Source organism: Chanodichthys erythropterus, chromosome 3 (assembly GCF_024489055.1).
Source record: "Chanodichthys erythropterus isolate Z2021 chromosome 3, ASM2448905v1, whole genome shotgun sequence".
Classification (NCBI taxonomy): Eukaryota; Metazoa; Chordata; class Actinopteri; order Cypriniformes; family Xenocyprididae; genus Chanodichthys; species Chanodichthys erythropterus.
Window position 1 is genome coordinate 31,511,166 of NC_090223.1, and position 12,601 is coordinate 31,523,766.

General features: G+C 36.5%; 1 protein-coding gene across 2 annotated transcripts in view; it reads left to right on the top strand.

Annotated features, from left to right (window-relative positions):
* The first annotated feature begins 10,560 nt into the window (after positions 1 to 10,560).
* Positions 10,561 to 12,601, top strand: part of atp6v0a1a (ATPase H+ transporting V0 subunit a1a) — a 34,570-nt gene continuing 32,529 nt past the window's right edge. For both annotated transcript variants that reach the window (XM_067381806.1, XM_067381808.1), the window contains exon 1: positions 10,561 to 10,693. The gene's annotated coding sequence lies outside the window, so the exon portion shown is untranslated. The remainder of the gene's footprint in view (positions 10,694 to 12,601) is intronic.

Sequence of the window (12,601 nt, forward strand, 5' to 3'; positions counted from 1 at the left end):
TGAACTAGAGAATTGCATTTGGCCATAAAATACTGGATGTCTATGATTTAAGTGACAATCTCTGTCAAGCGGAATGGATAGGCTACTTTATAATAAATAATTATTTTTATACTACACTTTTAAAAATGTTTTTCCTTGAAAACAATGCCTATATTGAATAAGAAAATGAGTTTGCAGTGTAGTTTGACAAGACCACAATTACATTTTCTATGCTTCAAAGTATAAGTAAATAATGAAATAACCATGTATAGTGGGAAGGGAAAGTATTCAGACCCCCTTAAATTTTTTCACTCTTTGTTATATTGCAGCCATTTGCTAAAATCATTTAAGTTCATTTTTTTTCCTCATTAATGTACACACAGCACCCCATATTGACAGAAAAACACAGAATTGTTGACATTTTTGCAGATTTATTAAAAAAGAAAAACTGAAATATCACATGGTCCTAAGTATTCAGACTCTTTGCTGTGACACTCATATATTTAACTCAGGTGCTGTCCATTTCTTCTGATCATCCTTGAGATGGTTCTACACCTTCATTTGAGTCCAGCTGTGTTTGATTATACTGATTGGACTTGATTAGGAAAGCCACACACCTGTCTATATAAGACCTTACAGCTCACTGTGCATGTCAGAGCAAATGAGAATCATGAGGTCAAAGGAACTGCCTGAAGAGCTCAGAGACAAAATTGTGGCAAGGCACAGATCTGGCCACGGTTACAAAAAAATTTCTGCTGCACTTAATGTTCCTAAGAGCACAGTGGCCTCCATAATCCTTAAATGGAAGACGTTTGGGATGACCAGAACCATTCCTAGAGCTGGCCGTCCGGCCAAACTGAGCTATCGGGGGAGAAGAGCCTTGGTGAGAGAGGTAAAGAAGAACCCAAAGATCACTGTGGCTGAGCTCCAGAGATGCAGTCGGGAGATGGGAGAAAGTTGTAGAAAGTCAACCATCACTGCAGCCCTCCACCAGATGGGGCTTTATGGCAGAGTGGCCCGACGGAAGCCTCTCCTCAGTGCAAGACACATGAAAGCCCACATGGAGTTTGCTACAAAACACCTGAAGGACTCCAAGATGGTGAGAAATAAGATTCTCTGGTCTGATGAGACCAAGATAGAACTTTTTGGCCTTAATTCTAAGCGGTATGTGTGGAGAAAACCAGGCACTGCTCATCACCTGTCCAATACAGTCCCAACAGTGAAGCATAGTACAGGGATATCCTGGACGAAAACCTTCTCCAGAGTGCTCAGGACCTCAGACTGGGCCGAAGGTTTACCTTCCAACAAGACAATGACCCTAAGCACACAGCTAAAATAACGAAGGAGTGGCTTCACAACAACTCTGTGACTGTTCTTGAATGGCTCAGCCAGAGCCCTGACTTAAACCCAATTGAGCATCTCTGGAGAGACCTAAAAATGGCTGTCCACCAACGTTTACCATCCAACCTGACAGAACTGGAGAGGATCTGCAAGGAGGAATGGCAGACGATCCCCAAATCCAGGTATGAAAAACTTGTTGCATCTTTCCCAAAAAGACTCATCATGGCTGTATTAGATCAAAAGGGTGCTTCTACTAAATACTGAGCAAAGGGTCTGAATACTTAGGACCATGTGATATTTCAGTTTTTCTTTTTTAATAAATCTGCAAAAATGTCAACAATTCTGTGTTTTTCTGTCAATATGGGGTGCTGTGTGTACATTAATGAGGAAAAAAATGAACTTAAATGATTTTAGCAAATGGCTGCAATATAACAAAGAGTGAAAAATTTAAATGTGTCTGAATACTTTCCCTTCCCACTGTATATAGGCTACTATTTATATTAGGCTATGTAAGCTGTAATGACTTGACCTGTTTTTCCTGTAGCCATTTACAAAGTCGACAAGTATAAGATGCCTAGTGTTTTAAAATCATTTCAGATTTTAAAAGATGTGTAATGTGTTCCAGCCTTCAATGAAGCTTTAAGAAGCAGCAAATAACATCAATATTTGCATAGACGAAATAAGTCACGACTAAAAATGAGGGAACACAAACATTCCCCCATTCTCCCAGGCTCTCGTCTCGTGCCATCCGTCTGCTAGAGAATTTCACATTAATGAAGTTTATTTATTTAAAGCTCTTGAAAGGCAGCCCGTAGAATTCAATACTGCTTCATCAGAAGGATGATCATCTGAGCTCTGTTCCAGCCCACAGAAATCATGACAATCACCAGAAAGGTCTTGTGTGTGTGTCCATAGAAAACAGTATTATCTTGTCTTCTTCAGTTTATCAATCCTTTGATTAAATTATAGTGGTTCTGTTGAAATATGAACAACCTAAGGTGATGCAGGATACAGCTCTTAGACTAAACTTGTCTCCAGTGGGTACTAAATCACGACGAAGTTTGAAAAACAGATCAGTGGAATTCTGAACCTTCGAGAGAGGAATGTGAGAAGGAAGCATGTTTTCTCAAACGCTCGCTCTCGGCCTGTCAATCATAAGGATGTTGAAGAACAGCTTGTACAATCCAGCTGATGAATGTACTGAATGTAATGAATGTTATAGACTTTTTTTTCTGTTATAGACATAGCTGCCTGTTGTCACTATAACCTGCCATTAAACAGGCTAATCAACAAAACTAAAATAATTACACAACACAAAACAATTCAATAAAGAGCAAAAATGTAAGAGACAACTTTCCCATGTGACAACTTGCCCCATCAAGTGTGTATCATATATATGTGTGTATCAGTCTCATATATTCTAGTTAGTCTCATACTCATACTATATAGATAGATAGATAGATAGATAGATAGATAGATAGATAGATAGATAGATAGATAGATAGATAGATAGATAGATATAGTATGAGTATGAGACTAACTAGAATATATGAGACTGATAAAATAATGTTTTTTTTGTTTGTTTGTTTTTATTGCCTATATGGTTGCTTATCTCTGGTTCCTTGAAGAACCTTTAACATTCATGCAACTTTCTATTACACAAGAGGTTTTTATATAGTTTTTTTTTTTTGATTATTAAACTGTTTTTTTCACACTAAAGGTGATGATACACAGGGCAACTTTTTGAGCAATGTTGCCAGCGATGTTGCTTGGGCACTTTCCCATTGAGAATGGCCAACAAATTTCAATCTAAAGTATTCAGATCCAGCTGCCCCGTCTATTATCACCTTAAGAAAATAATGGTTCTTTAAAATAAGTGTTCACGGAGAGCTTGTTTGTGAACCAAAAATGGTTCATATATGGCATTGGTGTGAAATCCCCTTTTGGAATCTTTTAAGAGTGATACTGAAATTCAAGGAGACTGATAGGTAACAACAAAATGTGCAACTCTTACACAAACCAGCTGTACCTCATGCTTCTGTCACATGGGAACCATCAAATTAGATCAAAGAGCCTGAGGTAATGTTATGAAACCAGAGGCTTCTGCGATAAGAAGTGCATGCAGTCTCTTGTGGGACAGCACATTGACACCTTCTTTCTTAAACCCATGCAACTAAAAACCCACTCAGTTTAAGTTTTTAGCCCTAAAAACAGTAGGACATTATTTTTTAACCTTATTAGGTCTTCTTCCGCCTGTTATTATGCTTCCTGTGGCCTTCATACTTTACAAATAAACACCACAGCACACGCTTGCTTAAGTTCCTCTGAGGTTTATTGAGCTGTATTAACCTCCTGAGTCCTGTACCCTTTTTTGTGTTTATATTATTGCTTATTTATAAGATAAGTTAAAGGCATGCTTAAATTTTTTTTCATGAAAAGGATTTTATAACTGTGCAAAAAGCCATAAAAATCTTCGTAATAATACATTTATAAGAAAACATAAAACAGGCTAAAAAGTTGGCAAGAGAGTAGAGCTTCTGGCAGATTGGGAAATTATATCTCACCATAATTCAAAGACAAAATAATCTCATTGTCAGTTAAGTGAAATATAACGTGAAAAACCTCACAGACAGGAAGCCTGGTTCATGCAGCCTGAAGCTGTTTTTGCACGGTTCATTTCCCTAGTGCAGGCTAGGTGTTTTCTTTGCACGTCATATAGGCTATTTCATTTTTAATGGACTTCAAACATTCACATTATACTCTGTATCTTGGGAAATTTCTGATAAGTCCTGGCTTCATCTTATGAAATGCTTTATTTCAGGCATCACAGTTAAAATTGTATAGTTCTTCTAGGCCAGAGAGATATTAGCAACACTAGTGTTGAGCAGTTATTCCTGATAGCAAATGAGTCTTTAAAACATCTCGGTGTGTTTTCATTTTTCACAGCACCTCAGGTAGGGTAAGGTTGTAGTTTATTGACCTGTGCTAATGTGTTGTTCTTTAGTGACTCCTGGTGGTTGAGGGTGTAGTGCATGTGCCATCACGAGCCTCTAGAGGGAGCGTTTTCTCACAGAGGCATATGGGCATGCGCACTCTCTGCACTCGAAATAAAAAAAAGGAGCAGTCAGTTTATGAAATAGATTTAGAAAGCATTTAACAAAAGATTGGCATGGTAATAAATAATAATACTTTATAACTGTTCACGCTTTAACTCAAACACATAAGACTCACAAAGAAGGGTGTCAAGTGCTCCAGCATACTTTGTTTAAGGGATAGTTCACCAAAAATAACAATTCTGTCATTATTTAATCACCCTCAGGTTGTTCCAAACCTGTATAAATTTCTTTGTTCTGTTGAACGTAATGGAAGATATTTTGAAGAATGTGGGAAACTGAACAGTTCTGGGAATCCATTGACTTCCATTGTATTTTTTTTCCTACTATGGAAGTCAATGGTGCCCCAAAGCAGCCTGGTTACAAACGTTCTTCAAACTATCTTCCTTTGTGTTCAACAGAACAAAGAAATGTATACAGGTTTGGAAAAACCTGAGGGTGAGTAAATGACGACAGAATTTTCATTTTTGGGTGAACTATCCCTTTAAGAATGTACAGAAAATAAATAGTCTTGTTTACCTACATAATAAGGCCATTATATGCCATAAAAACAATACCTGCATGTTCAAACACATCAATATGTAGGCTAAAACAATAAGAATACCCACACATGCTGCAGATCTACAAACACTTAATAGAAGAGTAATTTCCACATAGCTCTTCCATATAAGCCCTCAAAGCCGGCAAACAGGAAAGTAATCCATATAGGTGAATGCCATTTTTTTTTATCTGCAACTTATTCATAGCCTGCCCTGAACTAACACATTTAGGCCTCAAGTGACTGTTGAGGAGGACCATGGCTACTATGAAATTATCTGTAGTGATATACTTGTAAGATGCCCTTTCATCATTTATCATTCAACTTTCTTTTTTTTTTCTGCTGATTGTGCTTGTTGCTCTTTTCTAAGCAGTTACAATTAATGAGGGTTTGGAAATTCAAAAAGGATACAAAAGCACCATTTAAGTATCCTAAAAAGAGTCCATACTACTTGTAAGCTGTATATTTATGTATATATGTGCTTTGGAAGAGAAAGAGACTGACATATAACCCTGATATAAACCAGAAACTGTTGAGACAGTGAGTTCTTGAATCATATTGGTTTTGTGAACCAGATAAACATATATACAGTATAATATAATATAATATAATATAATATAATATAATATTAAAAGAAGTTTAAAGAATGGATGGATATTACATTTTTTCTCCTTTTGTTCTATAAGCAAGAAAGAATATTGTATACAGTGAGGAAAATAAGTATTTGAACACCCTGCTATTTTGCAAGTTCTCCCACTTAGAAATCATGGAGGGGTCTGAAATTGTCATCGTAGGTGCATGTCCACTGTGAGAGACATAATCTAAAGAAAAAAATCCAGAAATCACAATGTATGATTTTTTAACTATTTATTTGTATGATACAGCTGCAAATAAGTATTTGAACACCTGAGAAAATCAATGTTAATATTTGGTACAGTAGCCTTTGTTTGCAATTACAGAGGTCAAACGTTTCCTGTAGTTTTTCACCAGGTTTGCACACACTGCAGGAGGGATTTTGGCCCACTCCTCCACACAGATCTTCTCTAGATCAGTCAGATTTCTGGCTTGTCGCTGAGAAACACAGAGTTTGAGCTCCCTCCAAAGATTCTCTATTGGGTTTAGGTCTGGAGACTGGCTAGGCCATGCCAGAACCTTGATATGCTTCTTACAGAGCCACTCCTTGGTTATCCTGGCTGTGTGCTTCGGGTCATTGTCATGTTGGAAGACCCAGCCTCGACCCATCTTCAATGCTCTAACTGAGGGAAGGAGGTTGTTCCCCAAAATCTCGCAATACATGGCCCCGGTCATCCTCTCCTTAATACAGTGCAGTCGCCCTGTCCCATGTGCAGAAAAACACCCCCAAAGCATGATGCTACCACCCCCATGCTTCACAGTAGGGATGGTGTTCTTGGGATGGTACTCATCATTCTTCTTCCTCCAAACACGTTTAGTGGAATTATGACCAAAAAGTTCTATTTTGGTCTCATCTGACCACATGACTTTCTCCCATGACTCCTCTGGATCATCCAAATGGTCATTGGCAAACTTAAGACGGGCCTGGACATGTGCTGGTTTAAGCAGGGGAACCTTCCGTGCCATGCATGATTTCAAACCATGACGTCTTAGTGTATTACCAACAGTAACCTTGGAAACGGTGGTCCCAGCTCTTTTCAGGTCATTGACCAGCTCCTCCCGTGTAGTTCTGGGCTGATTTCTCACCTTTCTTAGGATCATTGAGACCCCACGAGGTGAGATCTTACGTGGAGCCCCAGTCCGAGGGAGATTGACAGTCATGTTTAGCTTCTTCCATTTTCTAATGATTGCTCCAACAGTGGACCTTTTTTCACCAAGCTGCTTGGCAATTTCCCCGTAGCCCTTTCCAGCCTTGTGGAGGTGTACAATTTTGTCTCTAGTGTCTTTGGACAGCTCTTTGGTCTTGGCCATGTTAGTAGTTGGATTCTAACTGATTGTATGGGGTGGACAGGTGTCTTTATGCAGCTAACGACCTCAAACAGGTGCATCTAATTTAGGATAATAAATGGAGTGGAGGTGGACATTTTAAAGGCAGACTAACAGGTCTTTGAGGGTCGGGGGCCGTATTCACAAAACATTTTATCTTACCACTAAGAGTTCTCCTAAATAGCAGTAAAAGTTCTTAGCTAAGAGTTTTCTCTTAAAACCTATTCACAAAGCTGCTGAGACCAACTTTTACTAAGGAATCAACTGAAGTCTTAAGCTAAGAGTAAGGGCGGGGTTGACCTCGTTGCTATGGAGTATACACACAGTGATTGGCTGATGGGGAGGAGTCAGTGATTTAATCATAGAAATATTGTAAAATGAAGTGTCATATTCCTATATTAAAATAAAGGTTTTAAAATACAAATGTTGCACTATTCAAATAAATATGTTTTAATAAAAATGTATATATTCCAAAATATACATATATTACTCTATTCAATCATTTGTAAGTGTGAACTCATGAAAACCATTGCCCCAGGTAATCAGACAATATTTATTTATTTGTTAAAGATTTATTTTTGGCGTCTCATCATAGATTCAAATCTATAAATCAAAATATATTGCATTTATAAAGAAAAGGTTGAGCACCCAAGGCTCTATCGCTATTGCCTCAATGGTGTTCACTGTTCAGTGTTTTTCGGTGGATTAGGACTGTTTGTGATTTGGTCTTAGTGACTTAGGAGTCCTCTTGACTACTCCTAACATTTCACAGATTTAGGAGCTAGTTTTAGTGCTAAAATGCTTTGTGAAATTCTCTTAGAGCAAAAATTTAGGACTCCTAAAATTAGGACTGACACGCCCATTATTTTTAAGAGTTTCTCCTAAATTGGTAAGTTAGGAGCTACTTTTAGCCTTAAGATGTTTTGTGAATACGGCCCCAGAATTCTAGCTGATAGACAGGTGTTCAAATACTTATTTGCAGCTGTATCATACAAATAAATAGTTAAAAAATCATACATTGTGATTTCTGGATTTTTTTTTTTTAGATTATGTCTCTCACAGTGGACATGCACCTACGATGACAATTTCAGACCCCTCCATGATTTCTAAGTGTGAGAACTTGCAAAATAGCAGGGTGTTCAAATACTTATTTTCCTCACTGTAGGTTTGAAATGACATGAGAGTGAGTAAATTATGAAAGAATTTTATTTATTTACTGTTCTGGGCGAGTTACTCCTTTAATGATATGTCCAGGAAGAACAAGCCTTATTTATTTTCATTTAATATAATTTTTATTGTGAATTTGGCTAAATTGGGCCCCTTTTTCAAATTGAGATTTTATCACATTGAGTTAACCTTCTTTTAAATCTAAAACTTGCCTTAATAGCTTCCATAACCCATTTTTGCCTCAGGCCATATTATCGGGTTAAATGATTTGAACTCTCTGATTTGTGATTTGTTAGCTCACAGCACTTTGGAGTAGTCCCGTCAACCTTGTGACTCTAAATTTTCACACTGGTGCTAGTTTACCCATCCTCCTCTGTGTAGTTCTTCTCTCATTAAAGAGGCAGTGATAGATTCTACAGACAGTGACCTCTTGACATTAGAGCTCTCAAGATCAAGCCACTGTTTGAGAATCTCTGCTGTTGAAAAATTAATATTGGTCACTTTTAAATTAAAAAGGTAAAAAGGCTTCTATTTTGAAACTTCAACAGTTTTCTGGGTTTGTGAGGATATAAAGAATTCTATTCTATTCTATTCTATTCTATTCTATTCTATTCTATTCTATTCTATTCTATTCTATTCTATTCATTTGCTCAGTCATCAATGTAAAGGATTAGTTCACTTTAAAATTAAAATTTCCTGATAATTTACTCACCCCCATGTCATCCAAGATGTTCTTGTCTTTCTTTCTTCAGTCGAAAAGAAATGAAGGTTTTTGAGGAAAACATTCCAGGATTATTCTCCTTATAGTGGACTTCAATGGAGCCCAAACGGTTGAAGGTCAAAATTACAGTTTCAGTGCAGCTTCAAATCATTCTACACAATCCCAGACGAGAAATAAGGGTCTTATCTAGAGAAACTATCACCCGTTTACTATTTTTTTTTTAATTTTATACATTTTAACCATAAATGCTCATCTTGAACTAGCTCTCTTCTTCTTCTCCATTTGAATTCCAGCAGTGTAGACACTACTAAGTGTATTACTGCCCTCCACATGTCAAAGTTTGAACTAATTGTAATATACTTGCACTAGAATATTGTATATGACAATTTAGTTCAAACTTTGACCTGTGGAGGGCAGTAATACACTTAGTAGTGTCTACACTGCTGGAATTCAAATGGAGAAGAATAAGAGAGCTAGTTCAAGATGAGCATTTATGGTTAAAATGCATATCATTTTTTTTTTTTTTTTTTTTTGAAAATTAGTGATTGTTTCTCTTCCTCGTCTGGGATCGCATAGAACACTTTGAAGCTGCGCTGAAACTGTAATTTTGACCTTCGACCGTTTGGAGGCCATTGAAGTCCACTATATAGAGAATAATCCTGGAATGTTTTCATCAAAACCCTTAATTTCTTTTCGACTGAAGAAAGAAGGACATGAACATCTTGGATGACATGGGGGTGAGTAAATTATCAGAAAATTTTTATTTGAAAGTGAACTAATCCTTTAAGTCCTGGAATCATAAGCACACCATGTTGGTTTGTTTGGCCAGAGGAGTACTGGTCCTACATTTACACCACATTTAGTCATTTAGCAGATGCAGATGCAAATGAGAATAGTAGAAGCAATCAAATCAACAGTATGTAAGTGCTGTGTCAAGTCTAATCTTTTTCCATCTATTTGTGTATTAAAAAAAAAAAAATCCTTGCTACGAGCACTTTACTGATTTAAAGTGCTCCTAGCAAGGATTTTTTTTTTTTTTTTAAATACACAAATAGATGGAAAAAGAATAGAAATCGAAGAAAAGAAAGATAAATAAAAAATAAGTGCTACTATTACTGGGTCAAGTGTTGACGAAAAAGATATAGCAGTTTTTTGAAAATGACTAAGAACTGGTTTCTCCCACATTTTTTTCTTCTCCATCAGTTACCAATGGAGTTTGGGTATCTTGCCGCACTTGCTTGTTTGGGGACACATAATATTCAGCAATATTATTGATTTGACTGTATACAGACACTAATGGATGAGAAGTGAACTGAGCTAGACGATGACAACACTATTTTCCTCAGATCTGCTTTATTTAGTGACTAGTCCTGGAGGTTCAAAGGCCCAGAATATGGTCAATGATACTGAGACAGACACGGGAAGTGGTTTTACCTAGGTAACCACTGTCATACAAAAAGCAAACCACAGATACCAAAAGTGGAGTGAGGAACAGTAAAAATAGTGAGAGAAAAGACAACGATGAAAGTATAAAAAATGTTTAACCTTTGAGAAAGTCTTCACTGTAGCACTAAAATGAACAAAGGGATAATATATATAATTTACAATTCAACAGTGTTGCTGGGAAAGCTAATAATTATCGACATAAGAAGAAATATGCCAAGTAAAGCACTAGTTGACAAACAGACACCCTCCCATTTTCACCTTCACTGTTCTCGGAACCACCCTTCTCCTCTGTCCAGGTAACCTCGATCACGTGACCAGGACTGGGCTGTTCGTGACGTCATGTTCGCTGTGCCTCGTTCTGGTCAGCTGATGCTTACGACGCAGAGGATTCAGAGACTGCAGCACTTCAATTTCAATCGTTTAAACGCAGTAAGTTACATTGTTCTTACTAAAATAACTTTAAACTCATTTAGTAAGTATTTTGAAACGCCCAGTGACTTGTATTTAGGACAGAATAGCGTGTTTTCTTTCAGGTTTTTGTGATGCGTTGTTGAGTGTTTAAGTTCTCTGAGGTAACAACCTGTCGAGGAGGATCATTAGCATTAGCGCTTTAACTCTTTAATATCGCCGCTTAGGTTTTTTAATGTGTAATTTGGAACTTATTGGAGACCCCTGGCATCTTTCACAGCATAATACAGAAGTGAATAAAGTGCAACTTTGCCCCACTACTTGTTGACGCATAAGCTTGGGTTGACAGCTACACTAATGTCCTCTGTCAGGCTAGTTTATAAGCCGGTGTCTGTGTTTACCCCTTCTTACAGTTCAACGATAAAGAAGAAACGTTTCTGCATTGTGGAAGTCACTTCCGCTGGGTATTTTGTGTTGTACAAGTCTAAAAACAAGGGTAACATTACAGAGAAATCTGATAGCTTACCTTTTAGCAAAGCAGCTAATATACAGCTAATATAATCTCTATTTATAAATTTCATCATCTCTGTATGACATTCTGTTGTGTAGGGAAAACGGTAAAACCAATGTGAAAATAAATAAATAAATAAGTTTAAACATAATAAATAGCCAATATTAAGGTGAGACACCCCAGGTGAATAGGGTAAAAAAAAAAAAATTAACTTATAGATATTACCATACTACCACAGCTAATTGATTACATTAATAAAATTGCAAACATTTTTTGTATTACAAGTTTTCTAAAATGTAATGTTTAAATATGCAAATGACGTGTTATCTTATTAAATATGCGCTAATTTGCATACATTTATAGAACAAAAATCTGAATATCGGTCAGGTTCACAGTTCTCGTTTAATTTTTTTGACATATTAAATAAAAGGCTTTTACAGAGGAAATCTCTTTTTATCACTCCATAAATCAGAAAATACTATCAACAGCCAGAAAAAAAAATATTTTCACCATTATTTTAGGAATAAAATGTATAAAATCAGGCAAATTATATATCAACAAATCCCTCTGTAAAAACCTTCAGAATATAGATAGGAATAAAACTGTAAAGTTTGGTGTATGTAAGTTCTGCTGAAGTGGAGATTTCTGATTCAGAGCAGGAGAAAAAAACTAATTTTGAGAAAACGGCCTTTAAAGATATTTACTGTAATTGAAATCTATAGATGCAAATAGATGAAGTGCTATAAAATATACACTTAAAAGTGTATTTTGGATCTTTTCTTTCCACCAGTCTGAAAAAAAAAAAAAAACACTTTATGAAAAGCCAAAAAGTGCAAAATCTTAAAATTGACAGGTGCCTGAAAAAAACAGTGTTTTTGCCTGTAGTGTCCCCCCTTAAAAAAACAACAACAAAACATTGTATTTAAAATATATATAATACATCAAACAGAAAAAAAAAACGTTATATGTAACATAATAGACTTTTTAAGTCTTTGGGTGGGGGTTTCTTCATCGAGGATGATCATATTTGGGGGTCAGAGGCATCTCAAATATTAAACCCCTGTTGTTTGGTACAGTATATTGTGATGATATGAATCAACATTCAACTGAATTGAGCTGAATAATGATGCTATTATCTTTCCTGTTTATTACAGTGAAGCTTCTTTGAAACTGTATAAAGAGCTTTAAAAGTAAAGCTGACTTGACTTAAGTTGGACAACACTATACCTTCAACAGTGTTCATGGTTTGTGAGGCCATATTGACTTCTATTCTATTGCTCTGGCAGCTTTGATTCAGTCAGTCAGAGAGCAGTACAAGTTACTTAAATGAAACCTGATTAGACGCCCTCCCGCAGGTGTTCACATTATTAATATGCAGGCTCAATGTAGGATCTGTTTTTTAAAAGTCTGCTTTGGTC